Source organism: Hordeum vulgare, chromosome 6H (assembly GCF_904849725.1).
Source record: "Hordeum vulgare subsp. vulgare chromosome 6H, MorexV3_pseudomolecules_assembly, whole genome shotgun sequence".
Classification (NCBI taxonomy): Eukaryota; Viridiplantae; Streptophyta; class Magnoliopsida; order Poales; family Poaceae; genus Hordeum; species Hordeum vulgare.
The window spans coordinates 10,533,954-10,554,834 of record NC_058523.1 but is presented as its reverse complement, the minus strand read 5'-3'; the positions used below and the strand labels follow the sequence as shown (position 1 = coordinate 10,554,834).

Below are 20,881 nucleotides of genomic sequence, written 5' to 3'. Positions count from 1 at the left end.
TAAATAAGAAAGCTATCCCATATGTCCTGATCTCCACTTGAAAACAAAGACTTGAGACTCCACAAAGTCAGTCAATGCGAGAGGAGAGTTTTGAATTGTACAGAAATATCCAGAGCCGTTGAGTGGCAGAGAATACACGGACTTGTTCTCGCCACAAGTAAGTATGTGTTACATCAGAAATTAATACTGTACACCATTCTAACCCGTTGTAGGGGATATGCTGAACTCTTCAAAGACGTTCCCTACCTTACAAAATCAAGTTCGGAAAATGTCTGTCCTTTTTCCACCACAACAGCGACGGAACGTGTAATTCCGTTAGAAAATGGAATACGAGTGTACAATTCCGTTTGAAAATGGTGATACTGGACAGGTACATAAATATGCAAGAGTACCAATGCTGGAAGCTAAAGCAGCGAGACACCTAAAGCTTAATACACCATTTTTCCCACAAATACTGTGATGAAGACGATGAGGCGCCTCTGCTTGCTCGCGCCGCTGTTGTTATGGATGGCAACGGTGCGAGCATCCGCTGGCGTGCAAGGAAGCCAGGCCGGGAACAGGAGTGATCTTCCCTCCCTGGCCGGCTGTCAGAAGAGGTGTGGCAACCTCAGCTTTTATCTGGCCAGAACTAAAGCCGTGTTTTCTACTAGTGTTATCTTCGTGCTAACTCTTAATTTTCTCTCTTGCAACAATAATAACAGAAGACACCGATTTATTTTATCATGCAAGCAGCTCTGCCTGTCTATAGTAGTCTAGTCTCGCAACACCGCTGGAAAAATGCCGCATCCATCTATCTGTCTTGCACCTGCTCCCTAGCACCACCGGTCACGACCCGTTCCCTTCTTCGACCCGTCCCCATCGCCCCGAGAAGCCATCGGTGTACTCAGCACGATGCTCGACTTCGGATGCCGCCTGCCTCCCACCACCCGTAGGCGCCTGCCTCGGTCTCTGTTGCTCTCCTGTGTCGCCGCCTTCCCGTGTCGCGGGCCTACGCCTCTTCTGCTTTCCTCTGTCGGCGGCGGGGCTTGGTGTCGACGGAGCTGGCGGGGTCCAATGGATCCAGCGATCGGACGAGGTTGGCGAGCTCCGGCGAGGCGGCGGACGGTTTGAGCTCCTCAGGCGTCGTTGGCGCGTCGGTGTACTCCAGATCGAACTATGTACACTGCAGTGTAATCCGTTCTTGTGTAATACGCTCATCTTTTTAAACGGAGTAGTTTTGTTTTGGATCAGCAAGTGATGATGAATATTTCTGTATAGTGAAATTATTTCCTTCGTTGTTGATTCTTGGAACAGCAGTGCTCACGGATATCGTGGTTTTCCTCGTCAGTTCGTTTCCCTCTGGACAACTTTGATATTTTCTATAAAATCTGGGGTGTTTTGCCGTCTGAAGTTTCTGTTGATGAGGGCAGAAAATGGGGGTTTTGCAGTCCAGGACTACCATGGGCTGACGGCAAAAAGGACTAACGTCGTTTGTCCGGCTGGACGTTCCGTCTGGTACCAATTTTTTGTCGTCTACCGATCCTGCCAACAGCAAAATAATTTCACTAACGGCATTTTTTTGCCGTCTGCTCTCGCATACGTTGACGGTAAAACTACCCTTTGCGGGCATGGTGGACGTTGGCATTATTTGCCGTCATGGCTGACGGCAATTTTTTGTCGTCTGTAGCGTCCTGACGGTAAAATGACTGATTCCTTTAGTGATGATGCGTGATATGTTCAACAATTCTAGGCTATGAATTTTTCTTTTTTGTGTAGACAGTATTTCAAGGTATTTCATCTTAAAAATTTACACACATAAACATAACATCTTTCTTTACTTGCATATTTATTTTCAAATTTTCAGATTTTTTTTAAAACCCATAACTTCCCCTCTTCATTGCGTCCACCTCTCCTCACCAGGGGCGAGCATTTCGAAACCACAACAACAATTCGCTCGGCTCCTCCGATTCTCCTTTCCCCACTCCAAATCAAGTGAGGTGACGATCTATTTGGCGATTCAGCGGACGGTTTTGCGCCGGAGGTGGAGAAATTCAGTCCATGCGGTGACTAGGGAGTGGTACGACGACCAGGGGTGTCTCACCACCTCTAGGGCGGGCGGCATTTTCCTGCCTGGCCATAATATGTATAATATGTATAAAATATAAAATAAAAACAAAGATACGTATAATATGTATGCCAACCGCCTGGCCATTGGCATAGATGTGCCACATGGATTTTGATTAAAAAAGAATGAAAATAGCTATGCCGATGTCCGCCGTCAGGGCCGTCGGCATAGTTTTAACCACCTTAACTTACGATCCAGGGAAGCCGGACCCACATATGTGCCGACGGCCCTGTCTACGCCGACCGCTACGCCGACCGCCCCAGCCGGTGTAGATGGATGTATGCCGACGGCTTTATTGTGCCTACATTCTTTCCCTTGCCGTCGGCGGACCTCAATCTATGCCGACGGGAGCTGTCGGCGTAGATAAGGCCGTCGGCAGCGTTCGTTATTCCGGTAGTGGATTGTTGCTTTTATCTGGCCAGAACTAAAACCCTGTTTTTTATTGGTGTTATCTCCGTGCTAGCTCCTAATTTTCTCTCTTGCGACAATAATAACAGAAGACACCGATTTACATTTCTATCATGCAAGCAGCTCGGCCTGTCTATAGTAGTCTAGTCTCGCAACACCGTTGGAAAAATGCCGCATCCATCTATCTGTCTTGGCACTAATAAATAATAATAATGCTAAAGACCCCTGTTTCCTTGTAGTTGGATCGCCCACATTTTGAAATGTCCTAAATTCCACTTGAGCATCGGAATCTGGATCAATACCAGCAAAAACATATTGGTACGTAATGGACCTGCTGCTCGATCGCTCCAAGAGGATAGGGAAAGATCCTGGCGGCATGTCTGCTGCATGCTATGGCAGTGCTGGTTGCATCCATGCCGTTGGGTTGGCTGTGGACGATCAGCTCCCCGTGGTTGGAGGTTTTTGTTTTGGTTCCAGAGAGAGCCGTTTGGAAGCTGGAAAATGTTATCGGTTGATGTAAGAATTTCGGTTGCCAGCCATGTTTGCCCTGCTGGTTACATTCGGATTACAGCTTACGACGTGACGGCACCGTCAGCCGTTTCTATTGAAGACACGTGGTAGGTATTTTTATCGGGTGATGTGCTAGAAGCCGAGTGTTTTTTACGTAGAAACCGTGTCTCGTTTATGAGCCGAGAGCTTTTTCGGATCACACGGCTTATATGATAGCATAAGCTGAGTGATTTGTTGTTATCGGGTGTTTTTATGGAGAACAAGGCTTATATGCCGATAAGCCGAGCGCTTTACCACACGATAAAACAGTTTTTTTCTCCTCCTCCTCCTCCTCCTCCTTCTCGTCACTTGTCGGAGGCTCTTGTTTGGTTCCAGAAAGCCATTTGGCAGCTGGAAGATGTTACTGCAGTTGATATAAGAGTTACGGTTACGATGTTTGCCGTGCTGCCAGGTAATTGAAATTATGTATGCGTCGCATTGAAAAATAAGCCGACCGTCTGCTAATTAAATAAGAAAGCTACCCCGTATGTCCTGATCTCCACTTGAAAACAAAGACTCGAGACTCCACAAAGTCAGTCAATGCGAGAGGAGAGTTTTGAATTGTACCGAAATATCCAAAGCCGTTCAGTGGCAGAGAATACACGGACTTGTTCTTGCCACAAATATGTGTTACATCAGAAATTAATACTGTACAACATTCTAACCCGTGGTAGGGGATATACTGAATGCTTCAAAGACGTTCCCTGCCTTACAAAAGCAAGTTCGGAAAATGTCTCTTCTTTTTTCACCACAACAGCGACGGAACGTGTAATTCTGTTTGAAAAAGGAGGACGAGAGTATAATTCCGTTTAGCATTAGAAGAGAACCAATGCTGGAAGCTAAAGCAGCGAGACACCTAAACTCAATACACCATTTTCCCACAAAATGAGGCTCCTCTGCTTGCTCGTGCTGCTGTTGCTATGGACGGCAACAGCACGAGCATCCTCTGGCGTGCAAGGAAGCCAGGGCGGGAACAGGAGTGATCTTCCCTCCCTGGCCGGCTGTCACAAGAGTTGTGGCAACCTCAGCTTCGACTACCCGTTCGGCATAGGGCCGGGCTGCTTCCGGCCGCCGCGGCGAGACTTTGAGCTCTTCTGCAACAAAACCGACGGTGCGTCGCAGCGCCCCAGACTCTTCCTGCACGACGGCATCACCGAGGTCGTCAATAACATCAAACCCGGCGATGTTTATGCCCCACAGTCTATCAAGGTATCGTTTTCCCATTCCGTCTCCGTGAGACCTGAGGAGGATGCATACAGCATCTCGTGGAATCCTGGGAGATCTCCCGGTGGCTATTCTTTACAATTAGACTTCACTGGTTGCGACTTCGACATGTATGTGCTCGATCACGATACCAACAAGACGGTGAGTCAGTGCAATACTACATGCCCTGACGAAGACATCACGGATAAGGTGGTCAGCCTCAGGCAGGACTGCAACGGTACAGGATGTTGCTCCATCCATCTTAGATCCGAGTCTACTACCGGCTTCGACATCAAGTTCGCCCGCCACAAGATTAGAAAGCTGATGCTCAAAGCGCACGGTAACCGAAGCTCCATATGGGATACAATTGATGTAAGCACTGATCACGCCTCTATCTTCTGGGGTATCGCCGTTGATGAACCTAGTGGCCCCACAGATTATGCATGTCTCAGCAACCATAGCAGCAGTTATGCTGGTGCTACTCGGTATTCTTGTTACTGCCACGGTGGTTACGGAGGCAATCCATACATAACGGATGGCTGCTCCCGTGACAAAGGTAATTGCTCTCAGATAAAAAGCATAGTTTTTTTATTAGTGTACTTCTCTTATACAGCAAATTTCTTCAACAGCATTCACCAACAAAAAATAGTCTGCAACAGTAACCAATTTTGTCCCCACATGCTCGCATATACATGCTATGAAAAAAATCTGATTCTTTGTAAAAAACTATGAAAAATGTTTTAAGAGCTCGCAAAGTTTCATCGTGAAATCACATTTGTGGAAGTCGTGGCAAAGAAAAACTTTTTGTTTTTTTACAACGACTTCCACAAATGTGATTTTGTACTGAATTTTGCAAGATCTTAGAACAATTGTGAAAGTTTGCTGCAAAAAAATCAGATTTGGTTTTTTATTATTTTTTCAATATTTTTTGAATTTACTGTTGGCTCAGGTTCATTTGAGCTCGGGTGTAGAAGGGCACTTTCATCTCTAGTGTCTGTTCTCACAAAAATTTTGACATGTATAGAGGAAACAAAAATGGCCATTGCAAAAAAAAAAAACTTCTTCAAACCATTTTTTGGATTTTGTACATGCAGGACCATATGAGTACAAGCTTCGTTTTGAATTTCCGGCATCTTTAGGTTCTTTTATTTCATGATGAGTTGTGGGATTATTCGACCTTTTCTAAGGTGTCTCCTAGGGAACTCCAAGACCGTGGTCTGTATACTTCTTGCCATCCAATGCCATGCATCAAACGTTCGCAAACTGGTCCGCTTTTTTAAATTCCCGCAAACTGGTCTCAAACCCGGGGGCTATTTGTGGGCATCCAGAGGTCCACCACGTAGCTGTCAGAGTGAGCAGTTCCACCCAAAACCTTCCCCACGCGTTACGTTCTACTCCCTTCGTTCCTAAATACGGAGTATAAGTCTTTGTAGAGATTTCACTAGTGGACTACATACGAATGTATATAGACATACTTTAGCGTATAGATTCAATCATTTTGTTTCGTATGTAGACCCTTAGTGAAATCGCTTAAAAGACTTATATTTAGGAACGGAGGGAGTAGAAGCCTCGCCGCACATTCAGGCCGCTCGCCTCTTACCACATTGATGCCGGTCAAACGTGCGTATCGGACGACTGACATGCGCCACTTCGGTGTGCTCATGGCGATGGGTAAACCTAGCGGCTGCTGCACCTGCATTGAAGCGACACCGACCCTAAGCGGGCTGACCTCGCCCACAAACCCCATCTCCACTCTATGCACCACCGCCTCTCCTTTCTATCGTCCACACACTGCAGAGATGGGCAAGAACGGCAATGGCTTTGGTTGGTTCTTTGCGCTTGCAGGTGGATTATGGGGTCATCTGGATTGCAGCGACTCCGGCCACTGTCTCCTTGCCCGTCAGCGGCCACCACTCTATGAGTGCACATGGTTAAGGAGGAGCAGTGATCTCCAACGATGACGATGAGTAGCATGAGGCACCCCTCCTCATCGAGGTCGTGCTGATTGAAGAGGAGTATGCACCAAATCACGACCTCGTTCTCATAAGTCCGCTCTTCGTCCATGGTCTAGTGCCACCGTCGCTGTCGCATGAAGAAAGAGGTGCCATCGTTGTCGCTTAGCTTGGACGGGTGGTTAGTACGGACTCGTCTTGGCCGCACAATTTTCAACACGCCAAGGAAATGGCATCGCATCACGACCCAGCCTAGCAATCACCAACGCGTGTGGCCGCCTCCTGCACAACCTTCGACGTGGCGGCCGCACCACGTCCTCACGCTCCCTGACAGCATCTAACAAGGAGGCAAGTGAGAAGGTGCTCCAAGACCGGAGAAATGGGATGCGTTCGCCAAGCGTATGCGCTAGGCGAAGGCTGACCGGCTGCGTTAAGAGTGTGGAGTTGTGGCCGATATCATTAAGGCTGTCGTGGCCCGAGGGCCTTCCGCCGTTGGAAGGACAACCACGAGGGAGGTGTCGGCGGCCTCAAAGGCCATGGCTACGAGGTTACCGTCTCATACCTCAGTTAATTAGTTTAGTTTAAATTTAGTTCAAGTTACCTTAGGTCCACTTGAACTTTGTTAAATTTTGTCTTTTTTGGTGTAAATATATCAAAAACTAACAAATAAGATCCAGTTTGCATGAATTTTGTCCTTCTTGTTGAATCGTCCGTTTGAACTTTTAGATTACTTGAGCACTTGTATCATCTCCTTGTGAGTAGGATCAGGGGAAGACCATGTTGGCCACTAGCCACTTGTATAGGACGTGGCTCTCCCCTCATATATATACCTCTTGTAACCCTTTGTAACACTTGTCAAGGAATCAATCTATTCAACTTGGTATCAGTTACCAGGCCGCCATGGACGCCGACGCCTCCTCCCACTCCTCCGCTGCCCTCAGTCCCGGCGCTCTGCCGCACACCGCTTCCTCTCCGGCCACTGCCGCCGCCGCCGCTGCCGCGTCCTCGGCCACCTCGGCTCCTCCACCTCCGTTGTTCGTCTTCTCTGGCTCCACCGCCGCCTCTGGATCTCAGTTCGCCCCCCTCTTCTCCTCTGCACCGCCGGCTCCTGCGCCGTCGCCAACCAACCCTCGCCACCCCATTTTTTTCGGATCACATCACCAACCACATCAAGTTCTTCCTCAATCCCGCCGACCACAACTATCACAAGTGGAAGTCGTTCTCCATCATGGTCCTCGTTCGCTACGGCGTTCTCTAACTCATCGAGCACCCACCACCATCCAACGCCGACGGGGCCTACCGTGAGCTCGACGCTCATGTCGCGCTCTGGCTCTATGCCACCCTTGCCGATCCCATGATCGACCATGTCGTCGGTGCCACCACCTCCTACGCCATCTGGAAGAAGATCCGCGACTTCTTCCTCGCCAACCGCGCCGCTCGTTTCATGCTGCTCAATCGGCAGTACCGCAACCTCAAGCAAGGTGACCTCTCCGTCTCCGAATACGCCCGCCGCATGAAGCTCCTCACCGACGGTCTCGCCGACATCGATCACGCCGTCACCGAATGCGACCTCACCACCCAGTTTCTCCATGGCCTCGACAAGCGGCTCGACACCATCCGTGTCGTCCTCGGCGACCAGGAGCTCCCCTTCGACGCCGTGCTCTCTCGGGTCGTCCTCGCCGAGGAATCCCAGACCCAGCGTGCTGCCGAGGAAAGTGCATCTGCCTTCGCCATCACTGGCGGTGATCGCGGCCAGAGCAGTGGCTCCTCCGCTCCAGATCGCCCCACTGCCGATCGCGCCCAGGGTCACCCGCATCCTTCCCAGACGCCCCCTGGTCGTGGCCGCGGTGACCGCTCCGGCGATGGTGACCGCGGTCGCGGTCGTGGCCGCAGACGTGGTCGTGGCCGCGGGGACTCCTCTGGACGTGGCCATCCGTCGCCGCCGGCCCTTTCACCCTTCACTGGGTACTTCGCCCCCTACGGCATGGCTCTTCCGTCACCACGCCCTGGCTGGATCCCTCCCAACGCTGCAGGCGTCCTGGGTCCCCGCCCTGGTGCGCATGCCCAGGCTTACTGTTGGAGAACGTCGCATGGGAAACAAAAATTTTCCTACGCGCACGAAGACCTATCATGGTGACGTCCATCTACGAGAGGGGATGTGTGATCTACGTACCCTTGTAGACCGTACAGCAGAAGCGTTAGTGAACGCGGTTGATGTAGTGGAACGTCCTCACGTCCCTCGATCCGTCCCGCGAACCATCCCGCGATCAGTCCCACGATCTAGTGCCGAACGGACGGCACCTCCGCGTTCAGCACACGTACAACTCGACGATGATCTCGGCCTTCTTGATCCAGCAAGAGAGACGGAAAGGTAGAAGAGTTCTCCGGCAGCGTGACGGCGCTCCGGAGGTTGGTGGTGATCTTATCTCAGCAGGGCTCCGCCCGAGCTCCGCAGAAACGCGATCAAGAGGTAAAACCGTGGAGATATGTGGTCGGGCTGCCGTGGCAAAGTTGTCTCAAATCAGCCCTAAAACCCCACTATATATAGAAGGATGGAAGGGGGAGACTTGCCTTGGGGTCCAAGGACTCCCAAGGGGGTCGGCCGAGCCAAGGGGGAAGGTCTCCCCCTCCCAAACCGAATTCTACTTGGTTTGGAAGGTGGAGTCCTTCTTCCCTTTCCCACCTTCTTTTTTTTTCTCTTTGATTTTTCTTCCAATGCGCATAGGGCTCTTTTGGGCTGTCCCACCAGCCCACTAAGGGCTGGTGCGGCACCCCCAATGCCTATGGGCTTCCCCGGGGTGGGTTGCCCCCCCCGGTGAACTCCCGGAACCCATTCGTCATTCCCGGTACATTCCCGGTAACTCCGAAAACCTTCCGGTAATCAAATGAGGTCATCCTATATATCAATCTTCGTTTCCGGACCATTCCGGAAACCCTCGTGACGTCCGTGATCTCATCCGGGACTCCGAACAACATTCGTTAACCAACCATATAACTCAAATACGTATAAAACAACGTCGAACCTTAAGTGTGCAGACCCTGTGGGTTCGAGAACTATGTAGACATGACCCGAGAGACTCCTCGGTCAATATCCAATAGCGGGACCTGGATGCCCATATTGGATCCTACATATTCTACGAAGATCTTATCGTTTGAACCTCAGTGCCAAGGATTCATATAATCCCGTATGGCATTCCCTTTGTCCTTCGGTATGTTACTTGCCCGAGATTCGATCGTTAGTATCCGCATACCTATTTCAATGTCGTTTACCGGCAAGTCTCTTTACTCATTCCGTAATACAAGATCCCGTAACTTACACTAAGTCACATTGCTTGCAAGGCTTGTGTGTGATAATGTATTACCGAGTGGGCCCCGAGATACCTCTCCGTCACACGGAGTGACAAATCCCAATCTCGATCCATACTAACTCAACGAACACCTTCAGAGATACCTGTAAAGCATCTTTATAGTCACCCAGTTACGTTGCGACGTTTGATACACACAAAGCATTCCTCCGGTGTCCGTGAGTTATATGATCTCATGGTCATAGGAACAAATACTTTACACGCAGAAAAAAGTAGCAATAAAATGACACGATCAACATGCTACGTCTATTAGTTTGGGTCTAGTCCATCACATGATTCTCCTAATGATGTGATCCCGTTATCAAGTGACAACACTTGCCTATAGCCAGGAAACCTTGACCATCTTTGATCAACGAGCTAGTCAACTAGAGGCTTGCTAGGGATAGTGTTTTGTCTATGTATCCACACAAGTATTGTGTTTCCAATCAATACAATTATAGCATGGATAATAAACGATTATCATTAACTAAGAAATATAATAATAACTAATTTATTATTGCCTCTAGAGCATATTTCCAACAGTCTCCTACTTGCACTAGAGTCAATAATCTAGTTCACATCACCATGTGATTCCAACGAATCCAACACCCATATAGTTCTGGGGTCTGATCATGTCTTGCTCGTGAGAGAGGTTTCAGTCAACGGTTCTGAAACTTTCAGATCCGTGCGTTCTTTACAAATCTTTATGTCATCTTATAGATGCTGCTACTACGTGCTATTCGAAAATGCTCCAAATATCTACTCTACTATACGAATCCGTTTCACTACTCATAGTTATTCGGATTAGTGTCAAAGCTTGCATCGACGTAATCCTTTACGACGAACTCTTTAACCACCTCCATAATCGAGAAAAAATTCCTTAGTCCATTAGTTACTAAGGATAAATTTTGACCGCTGCTAGTGATTCAATCATGGATCACTCTCTGTACCTCTCAACATACTTTGAGTCAAGGCACACATCAGGTGCGGTACACAGCATGACATACTTTAGATTCTACGGCTAAGTCATAGAAGACGACCTTCGTCTATTCTCTTTATTCTGCCATGGTCGGGTTTTGAGTCTTACTCAAATTTACACCTTACAACGCAACGAAGAACTCCTTCTTTGCTGATCTATTTTGAACTCCTTCAAAAACTTGTCAAGGTATGCATCTTATTGAAACTTTCATTAAGCGCTTTTGATCTATCTCCATAGATCTTTGATGCTCAACGTTCAAGTAGCGCAATCCAAGTATTCCTTTGAAAACTCCTTTCAAACAACCTTATATGCTTTACAGAACTTCTACATTACTTCTGATTAACAATATGTCTACCACATATACTTATCAGAAATTCTATAGTGCTCCCACTCACTTCTTTGGAAATACAAGTTTCTCAAAAACCTTGTACAAACCCAAAATCTTTGATCATCTCATCAAAGTGTATATTCCAACTCCGAGATGCTTGCACCAGTCCATTGAAGGATCACTGGAGCTTGCATACTTGCTAGTATCTTTAGGATCGACAAAACCTTCTGGTTGTATCACATACAATGTTTGCTGAAGGAAACGTCGAGAAAACAATGTTTTGACATCCTACGTGCAATATTTCATAAATAATGCATCAACAACTAACATAATTCTAACAGACCTTTAGCATCGCTACGAGTGAGAAAGTCTCATCATAGTCAACTGTTTGATCTTGTCCAAAACATCTTTGCGACAACTCGAGCTTTTCTTAATAGTGACTTATCACCATTATCGTCTGTCTTCTTTTAAAGATCAATTTTACTCAATAGTCTTATGACCATCAAGTAGTTCTTCCAAAGTCTACACTTTGTTTTCATACATGGATCCTCTCTCGGATTTCATGGCTTCCAACCATTTGTCGGAATCTGGGCCCACCATCGCTTTCTTCATAACTCGTAGGTTCACTGTTGCTCAACAACATGACCTCCAAGACAGGATTACCGTACCACTCTGTAGTAGTACGTGACCTTGTCAACCTACGAGGCTTGTAGTAACTTGATCCGATGCTTGATGATCACCATCATCACCTTCCACTTCAATTGGTGTAGGCGCCACAGGAACAACTTCCTGCGCCCTGCTACACACTGGTTGAAGTGATGGTTCAATAACCTCATCAAGTTCTACTACCCTCCCACTCAATTCTTTCGAGAGAAACCTTTCCTCGAGAAAGGATCTGTTTCTAGAAACAAACACTTTGCTTTCGGATCTGAGATAGGAGATGTACCCAACTGTTTTGGATATCCTATGAAGATGCATTTAACCGCTTTGGGTTCGAGCTTATCAGACTGAAACTTTTTCACATAAGTGTCGAAGCCCCAAACTTTCAAGAAACGACAGTTTAGATTTCTCTAAACCTCAGTCTATAATGTGTCATCTCAACGGAAATACGTGGTGCCCTATTTAAAGTGAATGCGGTTGTCTCTAATGCTTAACCCATAAAAGATAGTGGTAATTTGATAAGAGACATCATAGCATGCACCATACCAAATAGTGCATGGCTATGACGTTCAAACACATCATCACACTATGATGTTCCGGGTGGCATGAACTGTGAAACAATTTCCACATTGTCTTAACTGCGTACCAAAACTCGTAACTCAGATATTCATTTCTATGATCATATCGTAGACAGTTTATCCTCTTGTTACGATGAACTTCACTCTGAAACGGAATTGAACTTTTCAATATTTCAGACTTGTGATTCATCAAGTAAATACTCCTGTATGTACTCAAATCGTGAGTGAAGTAAGAACATAATGATATCCACTGCGTGCCTCAGCACCCATTGGACTGCATACATCAAAATGTATCACTTCCAACAAGTTACTATCTTGTTTCATCTCAATGAAAACAAGGCCTTGCTCATGTGGTATGATTTGCATGTCACTAGTGATTCAAAAACAAGTGAGTACAAAGAACCATCAGCATGGAGCCTCTTCATGCAATTTATACCAACATGACTCAAGCGGCAGTGCCACAAGTAAGTGCTACTATCATCATTACCTCGTGTCTTTTGGCACCAATATCATGAACATGTGTAACACTACGATCGAGATTCAATAAACCATTGAAGGTGATTATTCAAGAAAATAGAGTAACCATTATTCTCTTTAAATGAATAATCGTATTGCAATAAACACGATCCAATCATGTTCATGCTTAACGCAAGCACCAAATAATAATTATTTAGGTTAACACCAATCCCAATGGTAGAGGGAGCGTGCGATGTTTGATCATATCAACCTTGGAAACACTTTCAACACGTATCGTCACCTCGCCTTTAGCTAGTCTCCATTTATGCCGTAGCTTTCATTTCGTGTTACTAATCACTTAGCAACTGAACCGATATCCAGTACCCTCATGCTACTAGGAGTACTAGTAAAGTACACATCAATATCATGTATATCAAATATACTTCTTTCGACTTTTGCCAGCCTTCTTATCTACTAAGTATCTAGAGTTGCTCCGCCTCAGTGACTGTTCCCCTCATTACAGAAGCACTCAGTCTCAGGTTTGGGTTTAATCTTGGGTCTCTTCATTAGTGTAGCAACTGTTTTGCCATTTCACGAAGTATCCCTTCTAGTCCTTGCCTTTCTTGAAATTTAGTGGTTCTACAAACCATCAACTATTGATGCTCCTTCTTGATTTCTAGTTTCGCAGTGTCAAACATCGCGAATCGCTCAAGGATCATTGTATCTATCCTTGATATGTTATAGTTCATCACGAAGCTCTCACAGCTTGGTGGCAGTGACTTTGGAGAACCATCACTATCTCATCTGGAAGATTAACTCCCACTTGATTCAAGCGATTGTCGTACTCAGACAATCTGAGCACACGCTCAACGATTGAGCTTTTTTCCTTTACTTTGTGGACAAAGAATCTTGTTGGAGGTCTCGTACCTCTTAACAAGGGCACAAGCATGAAATCACAATTTCATCTCTTTAGAACATCACTTATGTTCCGTGACGTTTTACAACGTTTTCGGCGCCTTGCTTCTAAGCCATTAAGTATTTTGCACTGAACTATCGTGTAGTCATCAGAAACATGTATGTCGGATGTTCACAGCATCCACAGACGACGCTCGAGGTGCAGCACACCGAGTGGTGCATTAAGGACATAAGCCTTCTGCGTAGCAACGAGGACAATCCTCGGTTTTACAGACTTAGTCTGCAAAGTTTGCTACTATCAACTTTGAACTAAATTTTCTCTAGGAACATATAAAAACAGTAGAGCTATAGCGCAAGCTACATCGTAATTCGCAAAGACCATTAGACTATGTTCATGACAATTAGTTCAATTAATCATATTACTTAAGAACTCCCACTCAAAAAGTACATCTCTCTAGTCATTTGAGTGGTACATGATCCAAATCCACTATCTCAAGTCCGATCATCACATGAGTCAAGAATAGTTTCAGTGGTAAGCATCTCTATGCTAATCATATCAACTATACGATTCATGCTCGACCTTTCGGTCTCATTTGTTCCGAGGCCATGTCTGCACATGCTAGGCTCATCAAGCTTAACCCGAGTGTTCCGCGTGCGCAACTGTTTTGCACCCGTTGTATGTGAACGTTGAGTCTATCACACCCGATCAGCACGTGGTGTCTCGAAACGACGAACTGTAGCAACGGTGCACAGTCGGGGAGAACACAATTTCGTCTTGAAATTTTAGTGAGAGATCACCTCATAATGCTACCGTCGTTCTAAGCAAAATAAGGTGCATAAAAGGATTAACATCACATGCAATTCATAAGTGACATGATATGGCCATCATCACGTGCTCCTTGATCTCCATCACCAAAGCACCGGCACGATCTTCTTGTCACCGGCGTCACACCATGATCTCCATCATCATGATCTCCATCAACGTGTCGCCATCGGGGTTGTCGTGCTACTCATGCTATTACTACTAAAACTACATCCTAGGAAAATAGTAAACGCATCTGCAAGCACAAACGTTAGTTTAAAGACAACCCTATGGCTCTTGCCGGTTGCCGTACCATCGACGTGCAAGTCAATATTAACTATTACAACATGATCATCTCATACATCCAATATATCACATCACATCGTTGGCCATATCACATCACATGCATACCCTGCAAAAACAAGTTAGACGTCCTCTAATTTTGTTGTTGCATGTTTTACGTGGTGACCATGGGTATCTAGTAGGATCGCATCTTACTTACGCAAACACCACAACGGAGATATATAAGTTGCTATTTAACCTCATCCAAGGACCTCCTCGGTCAATTCCGATTCAACTAAAGTTTGAGAAACTAACACCCGCCAGTCATCTTTGAGCAACGGAGTTACTCGTAGCGATGAAACCAGTCTCTCGCAAGCGTACGAGTAATGTCGGTCCGAGCCGCTTCGATCCAACAATACCGTGGAATCAAGAAAAGACTAAGGAGGGCAGCTAAACGCACATCACCGCCCACAAAAACTTTTGTGTTCTACTCGAGAAGACATCTACGCATGAACCTAGCTCATGATGCCACTGTTGGAGAACGTCGCATGGGAAACAAAAATTTTCCTACACGCACGAAGACCTATCATGGTGATGTCCATCTATGAGAGGGGATGTGTGATCTACGTACCCTTGTAGACCGTACAGCAGAAGCGTTAGTGAACGCGGTTGATGTAGTGGAACGTCCTCACGTCCCTCGGTCCGCCCCGCGAACCATCCCGCGATCAGTCCCACGATCTAGTGCCGAACGGACGGCACCTCCGCGTTCAGCACACGTACAACTCGACGATGATCTCGGCCTTCTTGATCCAGCAAGAGAGACGGAGAGGTAGAAGAGTTCTCCGGCAGCGTGACGGCGCTCCAGAGGTTGGTGGTGATCTTATCTCAGCAGGGCTCCGCCCGAGCTCCGCAGAAACGCGATCTAGAGGTAAAACCGTGGAGATATGTGGTCGGGCTGCCGTGGCAAAGTTGTCTCAAATCAGCCCTAAAACCCCACTATATATAGGAGGAGGAAGGGGGAGACTTGCCTTGGGGTCCAAGGACTCCCAAGGGGGTCGGCCGAGCCAAGGGGGAAGGTCTCCCCCTCCCAAACCGAATTCTACTTGGTTTGGAAGGTGGAGTCCTTCTTCCCTTTCCCACCTTCTTTTTTTTTTCTTTTCTCTTTGATTTTTCTTCCAATGCGCATAGGGATCTTTTGGGCTGTCCCACCAGCCCACTAAGGGATGGTGCGGCACCCCCAATGCCTATGGGCTTCCCCGGGGTGGGTTGCCCCCCCCCCCGGTGAACTCCCGGAACCCATTCGTCATTCCCGGTACATTCCTGGTAACTCCGAAAACCTTCCGGTAATCAAATGAGGTCATCCTATATATCAATCTTCGTTTCCGGACCATTCCGGAAACCCTCGTGACGTCCCTGATCTCATCCAGGACTCCGAACAACATTCGGTAACCAACCATATAACTCAAATACGCATAAAACAATGTCGAACCTTAAGTATGCAGACCCTCCGGGTTCGAGAACTATGTAGACATGACCCGAGAGACTCCTCGGTCAATATCCAATAGCGGGACCTGGATGCCCATATTGGATCCTACATATTCTACGAAGATCTTATCGTTTGAACCTCAGTGCCAAGGATTCATATAATCCCGTATGTCATTCCCTTTGTCCTTCGGTATGTTACTTGTCCGAGATTCGATCGTCAGTATCCGCATACCTATTTCAATCTTGTGTAACGGCAAGTCTCTTTACTCGTTCCGTAATACAAGATCCCGTAACTTACACTAAGTCACATTGCTTGCAAGGCTTGTGTGTGATAATGTATTACCGAGTGGGCCCGAGATACCTCTCCGTCACACGGAGTGACAAATCCCAATCTCGATCCATACTAACTCAACGAACACCTTCGGAGATACCTGTAGAGCATCTTTATAGTCACCCTGTTACGTTGCGACGTTTGATACACACAAAGAATTCCTCCGGTGTCCGTGAGTTATATGATCTCATGGTCATAGGAACAAATACTTGACACGCAGAAAACAGTAGCAATAAAATGACACGATCAACATGCTACGTCTATTAGTTTGGGTCTAGTCAATCACATGATTCTCCTAATGATGTGATCCCATTATCAAGTGACAACACTTGCCTATAGCCAGGAAACCTTGACCATCTTTGATCAACGAGCTAGTCAACAAGAGGCTTACTAGGGATAGTGTTTTGTTTATGTATCCACACAAGTATTGTGTTTCCAATCAATACAATTATAGCATGGATAATAAATGATTATCATGAACTAAGAAATATAACAATAACTAATTTATTATTGCCTCTAGAGCATATTTCCAACACCTACCCCATGTACCACCCAGCACCACAACCTGCACCGTACAACGCCGGGCCGCCGTCGTGGGAGCATCTCGCCATGCTCAACGCCGCCTTCACCAACTCCGACATCACCTCCAACCCCAACCCCGAGTGGTATTTGGACAGCGGCGCTTCCTCCCATGTGACTGGCACACAAGGTAACCTGACCTCGCTTAGTCATTCGTTACGGCATGTTCCCTCGAGCATCCTTGTTGGCAATGGTCACCACATTCCTGTCACAGCCACTGGCTCCACCACACTCCACCCACACCATTTTCGCCTCACCGACGTGTTGGTCTCTCCCACCGTCGTTACTAGTCTTATTTCCGTTCGCAAATTTACCACTGATAACTCATGCTCTATTGAATTCTTTCCTTGTGGTTTTCTTGTGAAGGATCTTCGCACTCGACAGGTTCTCATGATCTCCGCTAGTACCGGCGACCTATACCCTTTCAACGGCAACAAACCAGCTCGGCCGTCCGCTCTCCTCGCCACCACTTCGGACCTATGGCACCGTCGTCTCGGTCACCCCAGCACATCTACCCTTTCTACTACTAGAGATTTTCTTCATGATTGTAATAAAGCTCCCCACTCGCCTTGTAGTGCTTGCCAACTTGGGCATCAGACACGTCTTCCCTTTTCTTATTCCTCTAGCAAAACATATGCTGCCTTTCATTTAATTCTCTGTGATTTATGGACTTCCCCTGTTGTGAGCTTCTCCAGGTTTCAATACTATTTGGTCATCCTTGACGACTACACACACTACTCCTGGACGTTTCCCTTGTGTAACAAACATGAGACATCCACTGTACTCCAGCGCTTCTTCACATTTGTCCACACACAATTTCATGTCGTCATCAAAAGCATGCAATGTGATAACGGTGGTGAATTCATCAACAACTCTCTTCGCTCCTTCTTCTCCTCCAACGGCATAGCATATCGGTTCTCTTGCCCCCACACTTCACCACAAAACGGCAAAGCAGAACGCATCATCCGCACTATCAATGACATCTTGCGCACGCTTCTTCTCCAAGCCCACCTCACTCCACCCTTTTGGGTTGAGGCTCTCCACACCGCCACTTATCTCCTAAACCGGTGACCCTCTCGTGCCATCACCCCATACACACCATACTACGTACTCCATGGCGTGCAACCGGATTATAATCACCAACGTGTTTTTGGCTGCCTATGCTACCCGAATCTTTATGCTACTATGGACAACAAACTCTCCCCACGTTCCTCCCCTTGTGTTTTTCTCGGCTACCCATTAGAGCACAAAGGGTATCGCTGCTACGACCTCACATCCCGTCGGGTTATTGTCTCGCGCCATGTAATTTTTGATGAGCATCTATTTCCCTACCAGCCACACCCACCAGTTCACACGCCAACCACGTCCTCAAACAATCCCCATGCAGCCGCTCCCCCACATCCGAATCTCTTGGATCACGCACCACCTGATCCGCCCGGGCCCCGCCAATCATTACCGCCCACTCCCGCATGCAACGCACCGGCGCCCGCGCACTCCCCTGCTGCGTATCCTTGCCCAGCTGGCTCGACCGCGTCGTCCGCCCACTCCTCTTCGTTCCCACCGCCCGGGCCACCTGGTCGCCCTGCCCCACCGAATCACGCGCCTCCCCTATCCACCTCGCCTGCCGCGCCCGATTCGTCTGTCACCTCCTCTGCTACTTCCTCGGAGTCATCACCAGATTCGCCGGCCACTACCTCCCAACAACCAGCGGGCCCCATAGAATCAGCCTCGCCTTCCGTTCCAGCCACACCCCATATGCCACATCTACCCGCACATGCCATTCCAGTACATCCACCCCACAATGCACACCGAATGTCCACACGTGCCAAGGCGGGTTATCTCATGCCCAAACATTTGTTTCTCACGGCTGCTTCCTCCACCGCCATCTCACCCATTCCACCCACCTACAAGTCCGCTCGCAAAGACCCCCATTGGCGACAAGCCATGCTCGATGAATATCATGCCCTAATGGATAACTTTACGTGGTCTTTGGTGCCTAAGCCTGTATGTCTGAATGTCGTCACGGGGAAATGGATCTTTCGTCACAAGTTCAACAATGACGGATCCTTGGCGCGCTACAAGGCCAGATGGGTTGTTCGTGGTTTCACTCAACGAGAAGGCGTGGACTATGGCGAAACCTTTAGTCCGGTGGTCAAGCCGTCTACCATTCGTGTGGTTCTCAGCATTGCCACTTCCCACTCATGGCCAATTCACCAACTGGACGTCAAGAACGCCTTTCTACATGGTGATCTCCACGAGACGGTTTACTGCTCTCAACCCTCCGGCTTCGTTGATCACACGCGCCCCGACCATGTATGTCTTCTCCGCAAGTCGCTATATGGTCTCAAGCAAGCTCCATGCACGTGGTTTCTTAGGTTCCAAGCCTTCCTCCTCTCCTTGGGATTACACGCATCCAAATGCGATTCTTCTCTCTTCATTATGCATCATGGCACCTCTGTTGCTTACTTGCTGGTCTATGTCGACGACATCATCCTTACAGCCAGCTCTTCGGCAACACTCTCCTCCGTCCTCGCCTCCCTCAAGGCCGAGTTCTCCATGACGGATCTCGGTTCTCTCCATCACTTCTTGGGAATGAATGTCACCACAAATACATCCGGTCTCTTCCTATGTCAACAACAATATACACTAGAGATCCTTGATCGTGCGAACATGCTCAACTGTAAGCCGGTCTCCACGCTCATCGACACTAGCTCCAAGACCTCTTCCCATGACGGCCACCTTCTCTCTAATCCCACCAAATACCGAAGTTTGGCCGGCGCCCTACAGTACCTCACTCTCACATGACCTGATATCACCTACGCTGTTCAACAAGTCTGCTTGTTCATGCACGCCCCTCGTGACACACACATGCAACTCGTGAAACGCATTCTTCGATATCTCCAGGGCACATCACACTATGGTCTTCAGCTGTACCGGTCGCCCTCTCGTGAGCTCATTGCTTATACGGACGCTGATTGGGCAGGTTGTCCACATACTCGCAAGTCCACCTCGGGCTTCTGTGTTTTCTTGGGCTCCAACCTCATTTCCTGGTCCTCCAAACGCCAGCCAACCATCCCGCTCCAGTGCCGAAGCTGAGTATCGTGGCGTGGCAAATTGTGTGGCAGAATCGTGTTGGCTACGTCAACTTCTCCATGAGCTTCATCTACCGCCCACACGCGCAACCGTGGTGTATTGTGATAACATCAGTGCCTCCTACCTTGCTTCAAATCCAGTACAACATCAACGAACCAAGCACATTGAGATCGATCTACACTTCGTACGTGATCGTGTGGCACTTGGCGAAGTCCGCGTTCTCCACGTACCATCGAGTTCTCAATTTGCTGATGTCTTTACAAAGGGTTTACCATCACAAGTGTTCACCGATTTTTGGTACAGCCTGAACATCCTTCCAAACGGTGTTCCGGCTGCGCGCGGGGGGGGGGGGGGTGTTAGATTACTTGAGCACTTGTATCATCTCCTTGTAAGTAGGATCAGGGGAAGACCACGTTGGCCACTAGCCACTTGTATAGGACGTGGCTCTCCCCTCATATATACCTCTCGTAACCCTTTGTAATACTTGTCAAGGAATCAATCTATTCAACTTGAACTAGCTCGGACTTTTGGTGCACCAGGTTGGCTGGCCGGCCGCCTCCCTGTGCACTGTCCGCGGTCAAATCCTAACGCTTTGATGTGTACAATTTAACGCACGACGTTGGAGTTTCCCTTGCAACAACTCTGGCAACACTCTGCACCGACCGAATTTTCGGTCGTTCGGATAGCAGCCGTTCTATCTGGGCTTCAATAACAATAAGATCTGGCATCTCATCCTCATTTTGACTTCGTCTTCAACCTCTGTCCTCATGAGCCTCCGCCCCATGCGCCTCCGACCTCCTGTTCCACGAGCACCTGCGTCTTCTCCCCATCGT

General features: G+C 47.8%; 1 pseudogene; it reads left to right on the top strand.

The window, feature by feature from the left end:
- The first annotated feature begins 3,946 nt into the window (after positions 1-3,946).
- The window catches only part of LOC123404880, a 29,055-nt pseudogene continuing 12,120 nt past the window's right edge, over positions 3,947-20,881 (top strand).